At 40.1% G+C, this 16,228-nt stretch overlaps 1 protein-coding gene across 10 annotated transcripts in view; it reads right to left on the reverse strand.

Moving 5' to 3' along the window:
- The window catches only part of ZMYND11 (zinc finger MYND-type containing 11), a 137,972-nt gene extending 131,908 nt beyond the window's left edge, over positions 1-6,064 (reverse strand). For 6 of the 10 annotated variants that reach the window (XM_060005276.1, XM_060005274.1, XM_060005273.1 and 3 more), the window contains exon 1: positions 5,597-5,825. The gene's annotated coding sequence lies outside the window, so the exon portion shown is untranslated. Of the gene's footprint in view, positions 1-4,763; positions 4,986-5,165; positions 5,185-5,432; positions 5,563-5,596; positions 5,826-5,967 lie in introns of those variants that run through there. The other 4 variants (XM_060005267.1, XM_060005265.1, XM_060005268.1 and 1 more) reach the window with 4 other exon arrangements.
- Positions 6,065-16,228: the final 10,164 nt, after the last annotated feature.

Raw genomic sequence — 16,228 nt, forward strand, 5'->3', positions numbered from 1 at the left:
TTAATGGAGTACAGGTTTGCTAATCATAGACGTGAATTCAAATACCCCTTTGATCATGTGTTCTGTGTGACCCCAGGCACTAGGGTCTATTATAAGTTATGTAATACTTATAACTGTGCTGTATAATATTGTAATTTATCATATAATCATACTATAATAAATACTTCCCTCATTATGCTACTGTGAGAACTAAAAGGAGTATGTAAAATGCCTAGGATAGTAGGTGCTCAATGACACCTTCCTTTACAAACAATGGTGCTGCCACAAGCAATACCTTTACAATGAAAAACAGCTTTCTAAAAACTGCTTACAAAGACTTCTAAAGGGACATAATGTGTGTACATAATCAAAGTACAATGTATTTATGACAGATTATCTTGTAATACACCACAGTATCTTCCTCATTTTTAAAATATAGCATTTTAAATCCCAATTGTGAAAGTTGGTATTAAGTAACAAGCTCTCAAAACAAATCCATTTCTAACTATTTGTATATATCTTTCTTTTGTTTACACGATAAATGCTTGGATAGGAAGGAAGAGTCTTCCTTCTTTAAATTCTATTTTAAGTTTACTTAGCACACAAGCAGGTCAAATTAGGAAAAAATATTAAAGATTTTAAGTGGGACTATCTTTCATTTAAATGCTTAGATAGTATCAGGAGAACAAAAAAAAAGAATTACTAATCATAACAAAGTTGTTTTTAAAAATCCTCAAGTGGAGGCTTCCCTGGTGGTGCAGTGGTTGAGAATCCGCCTGCCAATGCAGGGGACACGGGTTCGTGCCCCGGTCCAGGAAGATCCCACATGCCGCTGAGCGGCTGGGCCCGTGAGCCATGGCCGCTGAGCCTGCACGTCCGGAGCCTGTGCTCCGCAATGGGAGAGGCCACAACAGTGAGAGGCCCGCACACCGCAAAAAAAAAAAAAAAAAAAAAAAAAATGCTGATATGACAGTATTCTATTACCTTTGTCATTTCTATTAATCTCTTTGTCTATTTCTTTAATTTCACATGAAGTTAGGCAAATGATTAGCCATTATGTATTGATGAATAGAAAACAAACCCCCAAAATACAATGAAAAATGTCTAAATATTTACTAGTTGAACATAAATTAGATTTGTAAAATTGAGTTGAATACCTAAGCCTAACAATTTGCTAAATTTCCCTACTAAATACATAATGGTCTCTACAAATATTTTCTTAATTTCCAAATAAATATTTTTTAAATTTTGCATACTGTTTATTTGCATTTGTAAGTAATTTGATATCAAATATTGTACAGCATTTTCACAATACACACTACAGGCATACCTCATTTTATTGCACTTCACCTTACAGGCCTTCACAAATACTGTTTTCACAAACTGAAGGTTTGTGGCAACCCTGCATTGAGCAAGTCTACTGGTGCCATTTTTCCAACAGCAATGGCTCACTTTGTGTTTCTGTGTCACGTTTTGGTAATTCTTGCAACATTTTAAGTTTTTTCATTATTACTGTATTTGTTATGGTGATCTGTAATCAGTGATCTTTGATGTGACTACTAAAGCTCACTAAAGGCTCAGATGTTGGTTAGCATTTTTTAGCAATAAAGTATTTTTTAATTAAGGTATGTACACTGGTTTTTGGACATAATGCTACTGCACACTTAACAGACTACAGTATAGTGTATATATAACTTGTATATGCATTGGGAAACCAAAAAACTCACATGACTTGCTTTATTGTGATATCTCCTTTACTGCGGTGGTCTGGAGCAGAACCCATGGTATCTCTGAGGTATGCCTGTAAGTAGCTTTCCAAGAATTTTCTAAGCGGAAAATCAGTAATAGGCACACACACACACACACACACAAAGATCTTTCCTTAAGGCAGCACATATGTTTAAGATACTACATGTGAGATATTACATCATACTGCTGGGTATTTAGATTTCAATTTGTATCTCCCTTCCATTATGTTCATTTCTATCATTTCACCTCTTATCACAGAGATTCTCAAGCCTGTATGTTATATGGATCATATTCTCTCAAAAAACTACTACTGATAGTTCACTCACTTCTTATTATAGAGAGTATGTATGTGTGTTGAGGGGTGTGGGTGTGCTACAAGGAGGTGGGACCTTACACAATTAAAAGGAAGACTGCTATGCTTTTAAGATGATCATGTGTATGATTTTTAGAAGTGGGATAGTGTATGTAAAGAACTTTGCACAATGGCTGACACTTGGTAAACATACAATATATGATGCCTATTTTCATCATGGTACTCATTTATGTTATAAACTTGTGGATACAAAAACATTTCAAAAATCAAGACCAAAGGAAGACAGACCACTGATGATACGGAGGACCTTCAGACCACTATTGATCTTCACAGAATCACTGTACGAAAGCAAATTTACTATTGTTTTGAAATGTTGACAATGCCACTGAAACAAAGTAACTGAAAGTCTTCAGGTAAGAGATACAGATAGCAATTAAACTCCTTGTTTTTCAGATGGGTAAATTGAGACCAGGCATAGCAAGTTTAAATAATTTGCCCAAGATCACTCTGCTAGTAATGACAGAGGTGAGATTCAGACCCAAGTCACCTGGCCTCAAACTCATGTTGCTATACTACCTCCAATCAAATTACAAAAATCTAATCAACCTGTAAAAAATTCAACGTTAAGTCCAAGTTAAGGTTTTCAAACAGTGAAACTTTTTTTTTTTCTTTAAGTCAGACTCTTCTCCTTAACATTTTCTCCTTTTTTCCAGATACAGCCTCTTGGCTTAAATTTTTTCTATGGAGAATTCAATTGAAGGATGGTAGGGGTAGGTACACAAAATCTGATACCAGAGGTTTAGGGCTTTAAGCAACAGTAGGACAGTATTCGATACTTTATTACAAATGTTACAATTCTTAATTAGCTTCAATCAGTGTCTCAATTTAGGTATGCCAAAGGGTATGAATGTCTCTGTTATACACTACCTGAACAACCCTTAAAGGAAAAGTGGATACTGTTACAAAAAGGTGAGAGTTCAAAAAAACACAGGTCAATTCACGGAAACATGCAAGATGCCATACACTCAAAGTATCAACGTAATGATATCCTAAGAACAATGCATACGAACTAAGGAGATAATTTTAACATTTTAATTGATCTTTCTTTGTAAAGCTGGGAGCACTTACATATGTTTATTTAACCACCTTGCAACAGGTAACTGAAAAAATAAACTGCCCAATTACAAAATGTAAAAGGGAGATTCCATTTTCATATGAACAACATCTAAGGGGAAACATATGAACAACATCTACAGGGAAAAAGTACCACAATAGAGATCCTCTGTCAATCATGCATGGAGTTAAGCAAGAAAAATATTTTATTGATTATGTCATAATCACAGACCATATTTTCTGACCTCTGATTCTGACCTCTGGCCATCTTATAAAGAAGAGTCCACCAAAATAATGACTAATCAACGCTAAAGACAAAGAAAATAACATGCCTGTACAAAATTCATATTTTATCTCCTGCTTGTTCAAGTTAGAATTCAGAAAAGTCACAAAGGTGACCCTGCTTACCAGAAAGCACTCAAACTTTTAAAGGACAACGAAGACTATCTCTCTGCTAACTTCAAACCATTAATTAGAATCAATGACCCAAAAGCCTGAAAAGGTTATGCATCCCATAATTACTAAGGTACAACCACTACATTTCTCGGTTTAAAAGAAAAACGTTTTACTTTATGCTCTTAAACAGACTAAATTATTTTTAAGCAGTCTCGTTTCCACAGGACACCGCTTACTGTAGGATGCAGAACACCTGGGTGAGGCAGACCAGAGGACCCAGGACCTAAACCTCAGTAAGCCCTGTGGGCCTCTAAAAATCTGACCCAAGCGGGCCCCTCCAACCTTCAGGCACCCATCCCTCAACAGGGTACCTGCTTTGAGTTCACAGGACCCCGGATACTATGTACACACCCCACAAGCGCACACGAAGCACCATGAACACACAGTATGTAACACCGGGTATGACATGCCCACACCAGGAACCATGTGGACCCGTATATAACACCAGGCACCACAGACAAACTAGGTACCATGCACACACCATATGTGACACCGGGAACCATGCCCACACCAGGTATGATATCCCCACCATGTTTAACACCAAGTGCCAGGTGCACACCGAGCACCAGAAACACAACGGGTATCATGCATGCTCCCACAGTATACAACACCAGGCACACATTCGGGACCACGGACACACCAGGCAGCATGGACACACTAGGAATCATGCCCCACCACATACCAGGTGCACACTGTGCAACACCGACACACAGCATATAACACCCGGCGCCACGGACACACCGGGCACCATGACCACACGGTATGTAACACCGACCACCACGGACACACTGGGTATCACACCCCCACCGTACATAACACCGGGCACCACGGACACACCGTGAGCGCCTCCAGCGCTGGGCCAGAAAAGCGTAAGGGGACAGTCCACGCGGAAGTTGGGGGTCCCAGGCCGGCTGCTGCGCCCCAGCTTAGCTCCCCTCCGGACGCCCGGCGGGATGGGTGGCGGACACTTAGGCGGTCCTGGGGGCCCGGGAGGATCTGCAGAGGAGGCGGAGGCCTCGCTGCCGCCTGTTACCAGCCCCGGGGACCAGGCCTCGCCTGGGCCCTTGGGGACCACCCTGCCCAGCCGCGGCCTTCGCTCCCAACAACTAGCCGTCAAGGCAGACGCCCGCCCCCCACCCGCCCCCAAACTCACAGAGCCGCGTCCCGGCGGACCCCGAGCCGAACCGCTGGCCCCGAGGCCTGGGCGCGCGGGGAGGACCGGCCCGGCGGGCGGCGCTCACGCGACTCCCCGGCTTCGCGGCCCGTGAAGGCCCCGCGCCGTCCTGCTCCTGCGGGGCCTCCTCCTCCTGCAGGGCCGCCCTTCCCCGGCCGGCCGAAGGCGGGGTGCGCAGCCGAACCCCCGCAGACCAACAGGCCCCTGCCCGACGCAAACAAAGCTCCGCCGTTCACTCGGCGCTGTTTGCAGGGGGCGAGCAGCGGTCACGCCCGCGGCCCGAGAAGCTGCAGCCGGGCCCGAGCTCCACAAACACCCCGCCTCGGACACCCCGCCCGCGCCCCCGCCCCCGCCCCGCCACCGAGGCCGAGCGTCTCCCACCATTATGCTCCGGACGGTCCTCGCCGCCGCCGCCGCGCCCGGCCCTCCCCCTCCGCGCCCGGCCCGCCGCCCGCGCCGCCTCCTTCCCGCCGCCGCCGCCTCCTCCGGGCCAGGGCCGGCGAAGAGCGGGGGGGCTGCGGTCTCCCGGCCTCCCAGCCACCGCGGGCCCGGCATCCCTGCCGCCCGCGCCGGCTCCCCGGCCTCCCCGCCTCCGGTTACGCGGACCCGGCCTCCCTGCCGCCCGCCCCGGCTCCCCGACCTCCCCACCTCCGGCTCCACGGGCCCGGCCTCATCCCTGGCTCCCCGGCTCCGCGGACCCGGCCTGCCCGCTCCGGCTCCGCGCCTCAGGGGCGCCATGTTTACAAGCCTCCACCACAGAAACTCGCAAGCACCCGGCGAGGGAAGCGCTGAGGCCCCGCCGCCGCACTTACGGTGTCTCCTCGCCGAGCGGCGGGCCGTGGCCGGGCGCGGAGTTGAGGCGCCGCCGCCGCCGGGAAAGTTTGCGTCCTGCGAGGCCGCGGCGCCGCTCACATGGCGGGCTGAGCGGGGCGGCCGCTCGCCGGCCCGGCCTCCTCACCGCCGCCCGCCCGCCGCCCCCGGGCTTTATTGTGTGGCCCGCCGGCCGGCCGCGCTGCGGGCTCGGGCTCGGGCTCGGCGCGGGCTCCCTCCCGGCCCGGCCCGCCGTGCACGCCCACACCCACCTTCCCGCCGTCCTGTGCTCCGCGCCTCTCCCCAAATTTGAGCATATTCTTACATATCCACACATGCACTTCATATCAACACACACGTGAAAGCTACGTACGTGCGGGCACGCGGGAGCCGGGAGCGGAGCGCACAAAGATCCGGCACCCGCAGCATCGTCAGCTCGGACCCGCGGCTGCGGGCACTGCCCGGCCGACGCCTGCTTTCGTGTGCCTCGTACCTGCCTAGAGTCACCGTCGGAACGGCAAAGTCTTGGAGGAGCATTAATTTTTTAATTGGCAAGATCGGTAAAATGGTGTTAATACCTTTTAAAATCTGTCAGCGAAACAAATTGCGGGAATATGCTGAATTCCTCATTCCATACGTGCACAAACAGGACTTCAGAAAGAACGGGACCACCCATTACCTTTTTGGCAAAAACACTACCAATTTGTGTAAGGAGAAGATTATCTTTCTTAGTTTGTAATTCTAGATCTAAGGAGAAGATCCTCATATGTGGATTAAGAAAGTCTCAGAGATAAGCATACTTAATAGATTCACATATTTTCTCTAATGACCTTTGTCCATAGGAGTTTAGAAGGAAGACCTATCAGCCAAAACTTCCTACTCTGATTCTCTTTGGACATATATACCTGAAAATCACCGGAAGACACTTGTCCAAGAAATTTGGGGATTCTAATCCAATTCAACAATCTTTCACAGCTGGTCTCTAAGTTAGAATTTAGAAATGGGTGGTACTTGAATAGGAGTTCTATGATGTACACCTGTGGAAGAAACATAGCATTTCATAGCCCTGGTTCTAATACATCCCAGAGAGATTTTGGTTATCTCAAGAGACATCACAAAATAATTTAAACTCATTTTAATTGTATGGATAAATATATTCCATTAAAATTGAGCAGAGGGATTAAAAGATGTCAGAAAAAAATCAAGACATGCCTGGTTTGAATGCGGGACCAGGAATTCTAACAATGAATAGCTTTAAGTAAATCATCTTTTTTTTTTAAGTCATCTGTAAAATAGAGGACTGCATGATTCTATATACTTCACAGAGGCCACTCAAGGAAAACATCATATATGTATAAAAGGAAACTTACATTTTAGGAAAGAAGTCACTAACCCTAACTGCACATTTTTCTACAATCAAAGTTTTTAGCCATCATTTTTATTTTTGTACAGATATTCTCTCTCATTCTACGTTGGTTTTGCCTAGAATTTAACCCTTGGCCCTATACTCCCTTCAGAACAGTTTTATTTACCTTATTTTCCCCCCAGCTGAATAACTAATAGGCAGGGGAGATGGTCTGGGGGCCAGTGGTTTGGGGTTGGGAGTTGGAGGGACGCCCAGAAGACCCAAATAGTTATTTCCATACAACTTAGGTTTATACCATGAATTTATCTGCCAAACTGCAAAGAGAAGGCAAGGAACTGAGGTGTCAAGGAAAAGAGGGAAAAGGAAGAGTAGTGGGCTGTGAGGAATGGTTTACATCAACTTGGCCATGTTTCAGAGATTTACCACCACCCAAAGAAAGACCCCACGCAGCACCCCTAATTCTTCCCCAACCCCAACTGACACTAGACAAGTAATGTCTGACTTGATCAGCATATCACTTTTTCCAGATTCTGCTTTAAGAAATATTATGTAAATACAGAAGGCATGGATTATTCAACAGGTTGGTGTGGAATTTTTGTCTCTTTAAAAAATAAATCAAATCATATCCTTACCTTACACTCCACACTTTAAAATAATCCAAATGACTTAAATAATACATATATATAAACTGAAAATCATTATTCTAAAGGTAGAAGAAAATATAGGTGAATGTTTGTAATATTAGTGTGGAGAAAAATATCCTAAGCTCTAAAGCAATAATTTTTATCAGAAAAGAGTGATAAATTTGACTATATAAAAATTTATGTATCCTATATGTCAAAAACAAATATAGACCTATTTTAAAATACGCCCATTAGGGTTACAACTTTTATACTTTATAAGGCGTTTCTTCTAATACCCTTTTCCCCACTTTCTTCACATAAAGAGGACCAATTCAGTTTTTTTTAGGACCAGTTTAGAGAGGGTGACTTCACAGTTATATAGAGTTGGGGTATCCTGCTAAACTCCCACCTCAGAGTGTTCCTGGTTTGCTAGTATGTAGCAATAACAAGTTCATGCACGTGCTCCTGAAAGTCTTGCTTTTATTTGTTTAAAGTTTGGTTTTATGTTTCTATTTTGCATTAAAGGTTGAATTACATAAACTTTGAATACTGTATGTATGCTTTGTTTGAGAATATAGTCTTAAGTGTGATGTACAGAATAACTATAAAAACCTGCAGGAATGCAGGTGAACAGCACATTATACAGAAATTAGTGAATAGAAATTTATGTTGTGTTATCACATGTACTGTAAACTAGTGAAGTAAAATAGGTCTATTTCAATGAGACTTGGTGTTTTTCATTTATGGGTGTATTTCATATATATATGGTGTATTTCATATATATATTCATATATATATGAATATATATATTCATATATATACACAAATATATATATATTCGTATATATATATGAATATATATATTCATATATATATATTCATATATATATAAATATATAAAATCACCTTTTCTAATTTAAAATAATAGTAGCTCCATTTTCAACTTACAATAATGTTTTTTTGATAACAAATTACTCTTATAAGGTGAGGAAGGCTGTACAAGTAAAATTAAAAGGCAAACAAACTGGGAGAATATATATATATGCAAGAAATAAGAACTAGGGTAATAATCTTTAAATATAAAAAGCTATGTCACATCAGTAAGATAAATACCACACACACCACCAAAAAAAAGAAACAAGGCCATGGATAATTTAGGAAAAAAGAAATATAAATTATTAATAAATATTAACAAATGTTCAGATTCCCTAGTAATATAATGACAAAATAACACAACACTGCTTTTCTTCAATGGCAGAATTCTTCTTCAATGATAATGCTGTTGAGGGTTAGCGAGATGGACACTCTTTCATACACTATTGATAGGAAATTGAATTGGTATGAATACTGGTTGAAATACCAGAGCCTTAAAAATAGTTATATCTTTAAGCCCAGGCGTCCGCATTTAGAAATCTATCCTAAATATATCTTCTGAAAGACAAGCAAGAATGTATGCACAAATTGTTCTTCCCAGCTTAAAAAACGTCAATGATTTTCTGCAGCATCTTGAATAAATCAAACCCTGTTCTTTGGCTCACAAGGCCCAGCTTTGCCTGGCCCCTACCTACTTCCTAATTTTAACCTCATTCTACGTTTCATTCCTGCCTCACTAACCTTTGTCCCATATCAGAACAGTACAAAGTTTGTCCCCTCCTTCTGGAACATCCTTCCCCTGTCTCCTTGGGGATAATCCTACTCATTCTTCAGGTGTCTATTCAATTGTCACTTTTTCCAAAAACTGAGCCCCCAGTCTAAGTTGGCGCTCTCTATTTTTCTCCATAAGACAAGATTATTGAAATGATATATTTACCTTAGAGTTTATGGACTAACGAGCTGATTTGCTCTCCATAGCATACCCAGACAACAAATGATTATGGTAAATGCAAAAGTGGCACGGAAAAATTGGTGGTCTCGTTGCAGTTGAGAGGGTACTATCAAGGTACTAGCGTTTTGCTTTTAAATAACATAATACCAGTGGCTCTGTCACTCAAGTATTGTAGTCCTTCTTAATGCATGTTAATCAACATTACATGTTAATTAAATCATGTTATACTTAGGTTAATAGCTCAGGGCTGTGGGATAAAGGATATTGTAAATGCAGGTCTCCCAAGCCCTGAGAGGAGCCAAGTAATGTTCTCTCTGGCCATGCAAGCATGAGTGAGAGTGTGTGTGTGTGTGTGTGTGTGTGTGTGTGTGTGTGTGTGTGTGAGAGAGAGAGAGAGAGAGAGAGAGAAACAGGCAGGTATATATGCCTGGGGTGATATTTTTGAAGCATATTAACACGCTTTTCTCCTTTGCATTTTCATGCACGAGATCCCTAGTTAGCCTGAGGCATCTGCGTACGTTGGAGGACATTAGGATTGGCACAGCAAGAATTTATATAGACAGAAAGTCAATATCAAGTGGCTAACACTCCAAATAAGAAACATTAATCTACAGCAAGATGAATGGATTGCAAGCATGGCTTTGTTCAGAGATAACACAATTTTCCAAATCACTTTTTCTCCTTTTTTAACATTTTTAGAAACAGATCTGGCATAGGAGACCTGAACTTCGCCACCCAGGGTCAGGCCTGGAATGAAACTGGGGGGGAAGAGGAGGCAGGAAGTTGGTAGTGAGGTTTGTAACCACTTAGGGTTAGACACTTTTTCCAAATATTTGTAACTCAAAAATATTTGGCACTCAAAACTATTTGATGAATTAATGAATGAGATTCATTACAATGTTTTTTGTAATACCAATAAAATAAAGTTGAAATAAGATAAAAATCCAGCATTAGAAACTGTTAACTGGAAAGGAATATAAAATCACAGATGCATATGATTTCAATTTTGTGAGATATTAAAAGGAAATACTGTGGAAGGAAATGTTAACAGTGAACATTTCTCTGGGTTACAGATATCTTCATTTTAAAAATCTTTTTTCCATAATTAGGAAAAAATTACTAATAATACTAGCCTAAGAGACTGGTTATTCCCACAACACTAGGTATCCCTTACTTGAAATAATATATGTTTTCAGAAAACTAATAAAATTAAGTTGTTTAGAATCTTATTTTCCATTGATTTCTTTAGTCAGTGTAGATGGAGATTTTGTGCCTGCAGTCTATCCATAGCTCACATGCAAAAATTTATATAAAAAGCCAAAAAAGTATAACTGTTGGGCAATTGAAGCTAATGAAAATGAATGTGAATATATGTAGGTAGTGGTCACAGCAACCTCTCCAGGCATCGGTTTTCTCCTTTGTAAATGAGGGAGGTTTACTCACTGCCTTTTCAGGTTCCCATTGGCACCAAAGTTCTACGATCTCCAAAGTGCTACGCTCACACCTGTTCCCAGAGTTCCTTTCGTCTCTACTGTTCTATGGACCCTTGTGAAAGTTTGTTTATCAGATGTTCTTTCTCCTCATGCGCCCTTATTCTCTTTACCCCTGGTTTCCTCACTTTCATTTTCCCCCTTCTGATTGTTTTTGGCAGAGTGTTAAATGATTCCTGGCCTCTGAACAGACACCACCACACCTGTTAACTCCAGGTAGAGGCCTCTCTCCTACTTCTTTATCTAACCATAGAAAATACCAGGAAATGCACATCTGCATTTTTATAATCATCCTCCAACCTTTTGTCAGAGATAATTTTCAACATTGTCACTTTTTTAAGGAGGACAAAATTTAGTCACATTCTACACCATCATCTTATAAAGAATTTCTTATAGTGAGTTTACATTAAAATAAGAGACACCTGCATTACCCATTATTACTAAGGTCTACACTCTCAGTGACGGCAGATGAACAAATCTGATCACATGGAACTGTGAACAGAAGGCCCTTTTCAATGCTACATTTTACATAAATTCTTTTCTCTCATTGCCACCCAACAAATGAGAACCTTTGGGAACTATTCTGAGTTTCTTTAAAATCCAGTACTGTGGTGTATAGTATTTAATATATTCTTTTTTATTCCCTTCCTTCAGCTTCATGATAGTTGTTATTGGGTATTTATGTCCCTTCCCACACAGATTCATATTTAATAAAATGTCAGATCTATTCAACACAGTACTGGAAGTCCTCGACACAGCAGTTAGACAAGTAAAAGAAATAAAAGGTATCCAAATTGGAAGGGAAGAGGTAAAATTGTCATTGTATGCAGATGACATGATACTATATATACAAAACCCTAAAGACTCCACACAAAAACTACTAGAACTGATAAACAAATTCAGCAAGGTAGCAGGATACAATGTTAACATACAGAAATCTGTTAAATTTCTTTACACTAACAATGAAATATCAGAAAGGGAATTTTTTTAAAAAGATCCCTTTTAAAAGAACATCAAAAAAAGAAAAAAACAACTTAGGAATAAACCTGACCAAGGAGGTGAAAGACTTATATGCTGAAAACTATAAAATATTGGTAAAGGAAATTGAAGGTGATTCAAAGAAATGGAAAGATATATCCCATGCTCTTAGACTGGAAGAATTAACACTGTTAAAATGGCTATACTACCCAAAGCAATCTACAGATTTAATGCTATCCCTATCAAATTACCACTGACAGTTTTCACAGAACTAGAACAAATAATCCTAAAGTCTATATGGAACCACAAAAAAACCAGAACTGCCAAAGCAATCCTGAGGAAAAAGAGCAAAGCTGGAGGCATAACCCTCCCAGTCATCAGACACTACTACAAAGCTACAGTAATCAAAACAGCATGGTATTGGCACAAAAACAGACACATGGATGAATGGAACAGAATGTAGAGCCCAGAAATAAATCCACACACCTATGGTCAATTAATCTTCAACAAAGGAGGCAAGAATATACAATGGAGAAAAGACAGTCTCTTCAGCAAGTGGTGTTGGGAAAGTTGGACAGCCACATGTAAATCAATGAAGTTAGAACACTCCCTCACACCATACCCAAAAATAAACTCAAAATGGCTTAAAGACTTAAATATAAGACATGACACCATAGGGCTTCCCTGGTGGCGCAATGGATAAGAATCTGCCTGCCAACGCAGGGGACACAGGTTCGATCTGTGGTCTGGGAAGATCCCATATGCCACAGAGAAACTAAGCCCGTGCACCACAACTACTGAGCCTGTGTTCTACAGCCCGCGAGCCACAACTATTGACGCCTACGTGCCTAGAGCTCATGGTCAGCAACAAAAGAAGCCACCGCAATGAGAAGCCCACATACCGCAACAAAGAGTAGCCCCCTCTTGCCGCAACTAGAGAAAGCCTGCGTGCAGTAACGAAGACCCAACACAGCCAAAAGAATAAATAATTTTTAAAAATACTAAAAAAAAAAAGACATGACACCATAAAGTTCCTAGAAGAGCATATAGGCAAAACATTCTCTGACATAAATCATATCGATGTTATCTTAGGTCAGTCTCCCAAGGCAAAAGAAATAATAGCAAAAATAAACAAATGGGACCTAATCAAACTTAAAACCTTTTGCACAGCAAATGAAACCATAAACAAAACAAAAAGACAACCTATGGACTGGGAGGAAGTATTCTCAAAAGATGAGACCGACAAGGGTTTAATTTCCAAAATACACAAACAGTTCATACAATTCAATAACAAAAAACCCAAACAACTCAAGCAAAAAATGGGCAGAAGACCTAAATAGACATTTCTCCAAAGAACACATACAGATGGCCAATAAGCATGTGAAAAGATGCTCAACTTTGCTAATTATCAGAGAAATGCAAATCAAAACTACAATGAGGTATCACATCACACTGGTCAGAATGGCCATCACTAAAAGGTCTACAAATAATAAATGCTGGAGAGGGTGTGTAGAAAAAGGAACCCTCCCACACTGTTGGTGGGAATGTAAATTGGTTCCCCCCTTCCATTGTATGGAGAACAGTATGGAGGTTCCTCAAAAAACTAAAAATAGAGTTATCATATGATCCAGCAATCCCACTCCTAGGGCATCTATCCATAGGAAACCCTAATTCAAAAACATACATGCACCCTAATGTTCATAGCAGCACTATTTACAATAGCCAAGACATGGAAGCAACCTAAACGTGATATATATATCACATCTCAGCCATAAAAAAGCATGAAATAACGCCATTTGCAGCAACATGGATGGACCTAGAGATTATCATATGAAATGATATGTCAGACAAAGACAAATATCATATGATATCACTTTATGGAATCTAAAATATGATTCAAATGAACTTATTTACAAAACAGAAACAGACTCACAGACATAGAAAACAAACTTATGGTTACCAAAGGGGAAAGAGGGGGCTGGGGGGAGGGAAAAATTAAGAGTTTGTGATTGGCAGATGCGAGCTTCTGTGTATAAAATAGATAAACAACGAGGCCCTACTGTATAGTACAGGGAACTGTATTCAATACCTTGTAATGAACTATAACAAAAAATAATATGAAAAATAATATATATGTATTTATGTATAACTGAATCACTTTGTACACCAGAAACTAACACAACATTGTAAATTAATTATACTTCAATTTTTAAATTAATCAATAATAAAAGAAAATGTCAGTATTTTTTATCGTAGACTTTGGAATTAATTGTATCTTGTTCTGAAGGATCCTCCATTTTTTGATATTTAGAGGAGCTTTCTTTCAGATGTGGGTAATTGACATAAAATTAAAAGTGATGTTATCTTTATGCATGTTTTGGGTTTGTAATACCAATAGAGTTGAGAAAAAATTTTTAAAGCCTTAGGGGACAGGGACACTAGAGATAATTCTAAATAAATAGTTCATGAGAAAATTGTCTTCTGTTAGCAGTGAAATATAAAATGTCCTTCTCTGTTCTTACCTTCTCTCTAGCATTTGAAGGAAACTATCTCACTGAATTGCCCAGCTTGATAAATCCCTTAAAAAGCAGAAGAAAAATGTATGAGACATTTTAGATCTCCCAGGGGAAATGTGTAGGAATTAAAAATCTAGATGAACAGTAAAATGAAAGTAAATAACTGTAGCACCAAATTATACTTTCTTAAAAATTATTACATTCCGGAAATATTTCCTGAATCATTTGTTCATTGTCTCTACATCTGCAGTTTGATGGTCTCTTTTGCTCATATGCAGTATTTAGGTAAAGTTGGAGAAAAGCTGCAGAGAGCACTACATACTTCCTTTTTTTTTTTCTTTTTATTTAACTGCAGACAGAATTTCAAACACAGGAAGTTCTGCTTCCTCGACAGCTGCACGCAAAAACCAATGCATTTCTTTCTGTTTCTGACGCAAGTCTGTCCAAAAGGCCACCTCTTGCAATCGAGGCTTTTTCTGCCTCCCTCTTCATGGTGAAGGCCTGGGTTAACTTTCACACACATGCCATTCAACGGTGAATTGTCATTTCTTATTTGTACTCATTTCTCTTTTCTTATTGCCATTTTGAAAACTCCTCCAGGATATGGGCAAAGAAAGTCAAAGAAAAAGTGAAACTCAGCACATTTTTGGTTTTTATTAGTAATCGTATTTTTTTAAAGGAAAGTTGCTGAAAGAGAAACTAAGTGAATCTACAGATTAGAATATCAAGGGATAAGTACAGAGTTTCTTACATAGTTGCTAATGTACTGAATGCTAATTATAAAACTGTCTTAGTGTATGCCTCCATTCTAGGTAAGCCTATAACTGAAATAAACAGTTGCCATCTGTTTTAAATGCATATGTATTTATTTCTAGTTAACATTTAACTAAGAGTTTGTGTTAGAGAGGTGCTTAGTTGTTATATGTTAAACACATTTTGGAATCCTTTACGTAAGTGGCGTATTATGTCAGCAAGTTCTCACGCGTGCACGTGCATGTGCACACACACAATAACAGCGTGGGTAAATAAGTTGTGATTTATTCATAGATATGATTTATGTAATCATTAAAGAAGTTGTTGATAAAGATTATTTTTCCATATTAAGTGAAAAACTATGATATTCATTGGAGAAAATGATCACAACCATATAAAAATATATATTAATTGAAAAAAGACAAGAAGGAAATACGATAAATTGCTAAATATATTAATCTCTGGCAAGTAAAATTATATGTGGTTTACTTTTTCTTTTTTATATTTTTATTTTCTTGATCCTGTATTCATTTTGCAGTTATAAAAAAATAGTTGTGAAAATAAAATATTTTTCTAGGTCAAAGGAATTGAGTATTGACACTTTTATATTGTTCAACCTAATAACATTAGTCTTCAGATTCCCTGAGTGGGATTTTTGAAAAATAAAAATAAGGGTTAAGGGACTTCCCTGGTGGCACAGTGGTTAAGACTCTGAGCTCCCAAGGCAGGAGGCCCGGGTTCAATCCCTGGTCAGGGAACTAGATCCCACATGCATGTCTCAACTAAGGAGCCGGCAAGCTGCAACTAAGGACCCTGCCTGCCTCAACTAAGGAGCCCGTCTGCCACAACCAAATAAATAAATAATTTTTAAAAATAAGAGTTAAGCCAGACTTAAGTGTGTTCTTTAGGAAAATGGTAATCCAATAGAATAAGCTGGAATCCAATTAGAAGAAAGTGCTCATGGCATTTCATGTACGTTTTCCCTCCAACTCAGTTTTTAAAAGTCAGTTCAATATTTTACATTGAAAATTATAATGATGTTGAGCTCACACAGATTATAAAAGTAAGAAACTTTCCATGTGA

Source organism: Delphinus delphis, chromosome 2, assembly GCF_949987515.2.
Source record: "Delphinus delphis chromosome 2, mDelDel1.2, whole genome shotgun sequence".
In the NCBI taxonomy this organism is placed as follows: Eukaryota; Metazoa; Chordata; class Mammalia; order Artiodactyla; family Delphinidae; genus Delphinus; species Delphinus delphis.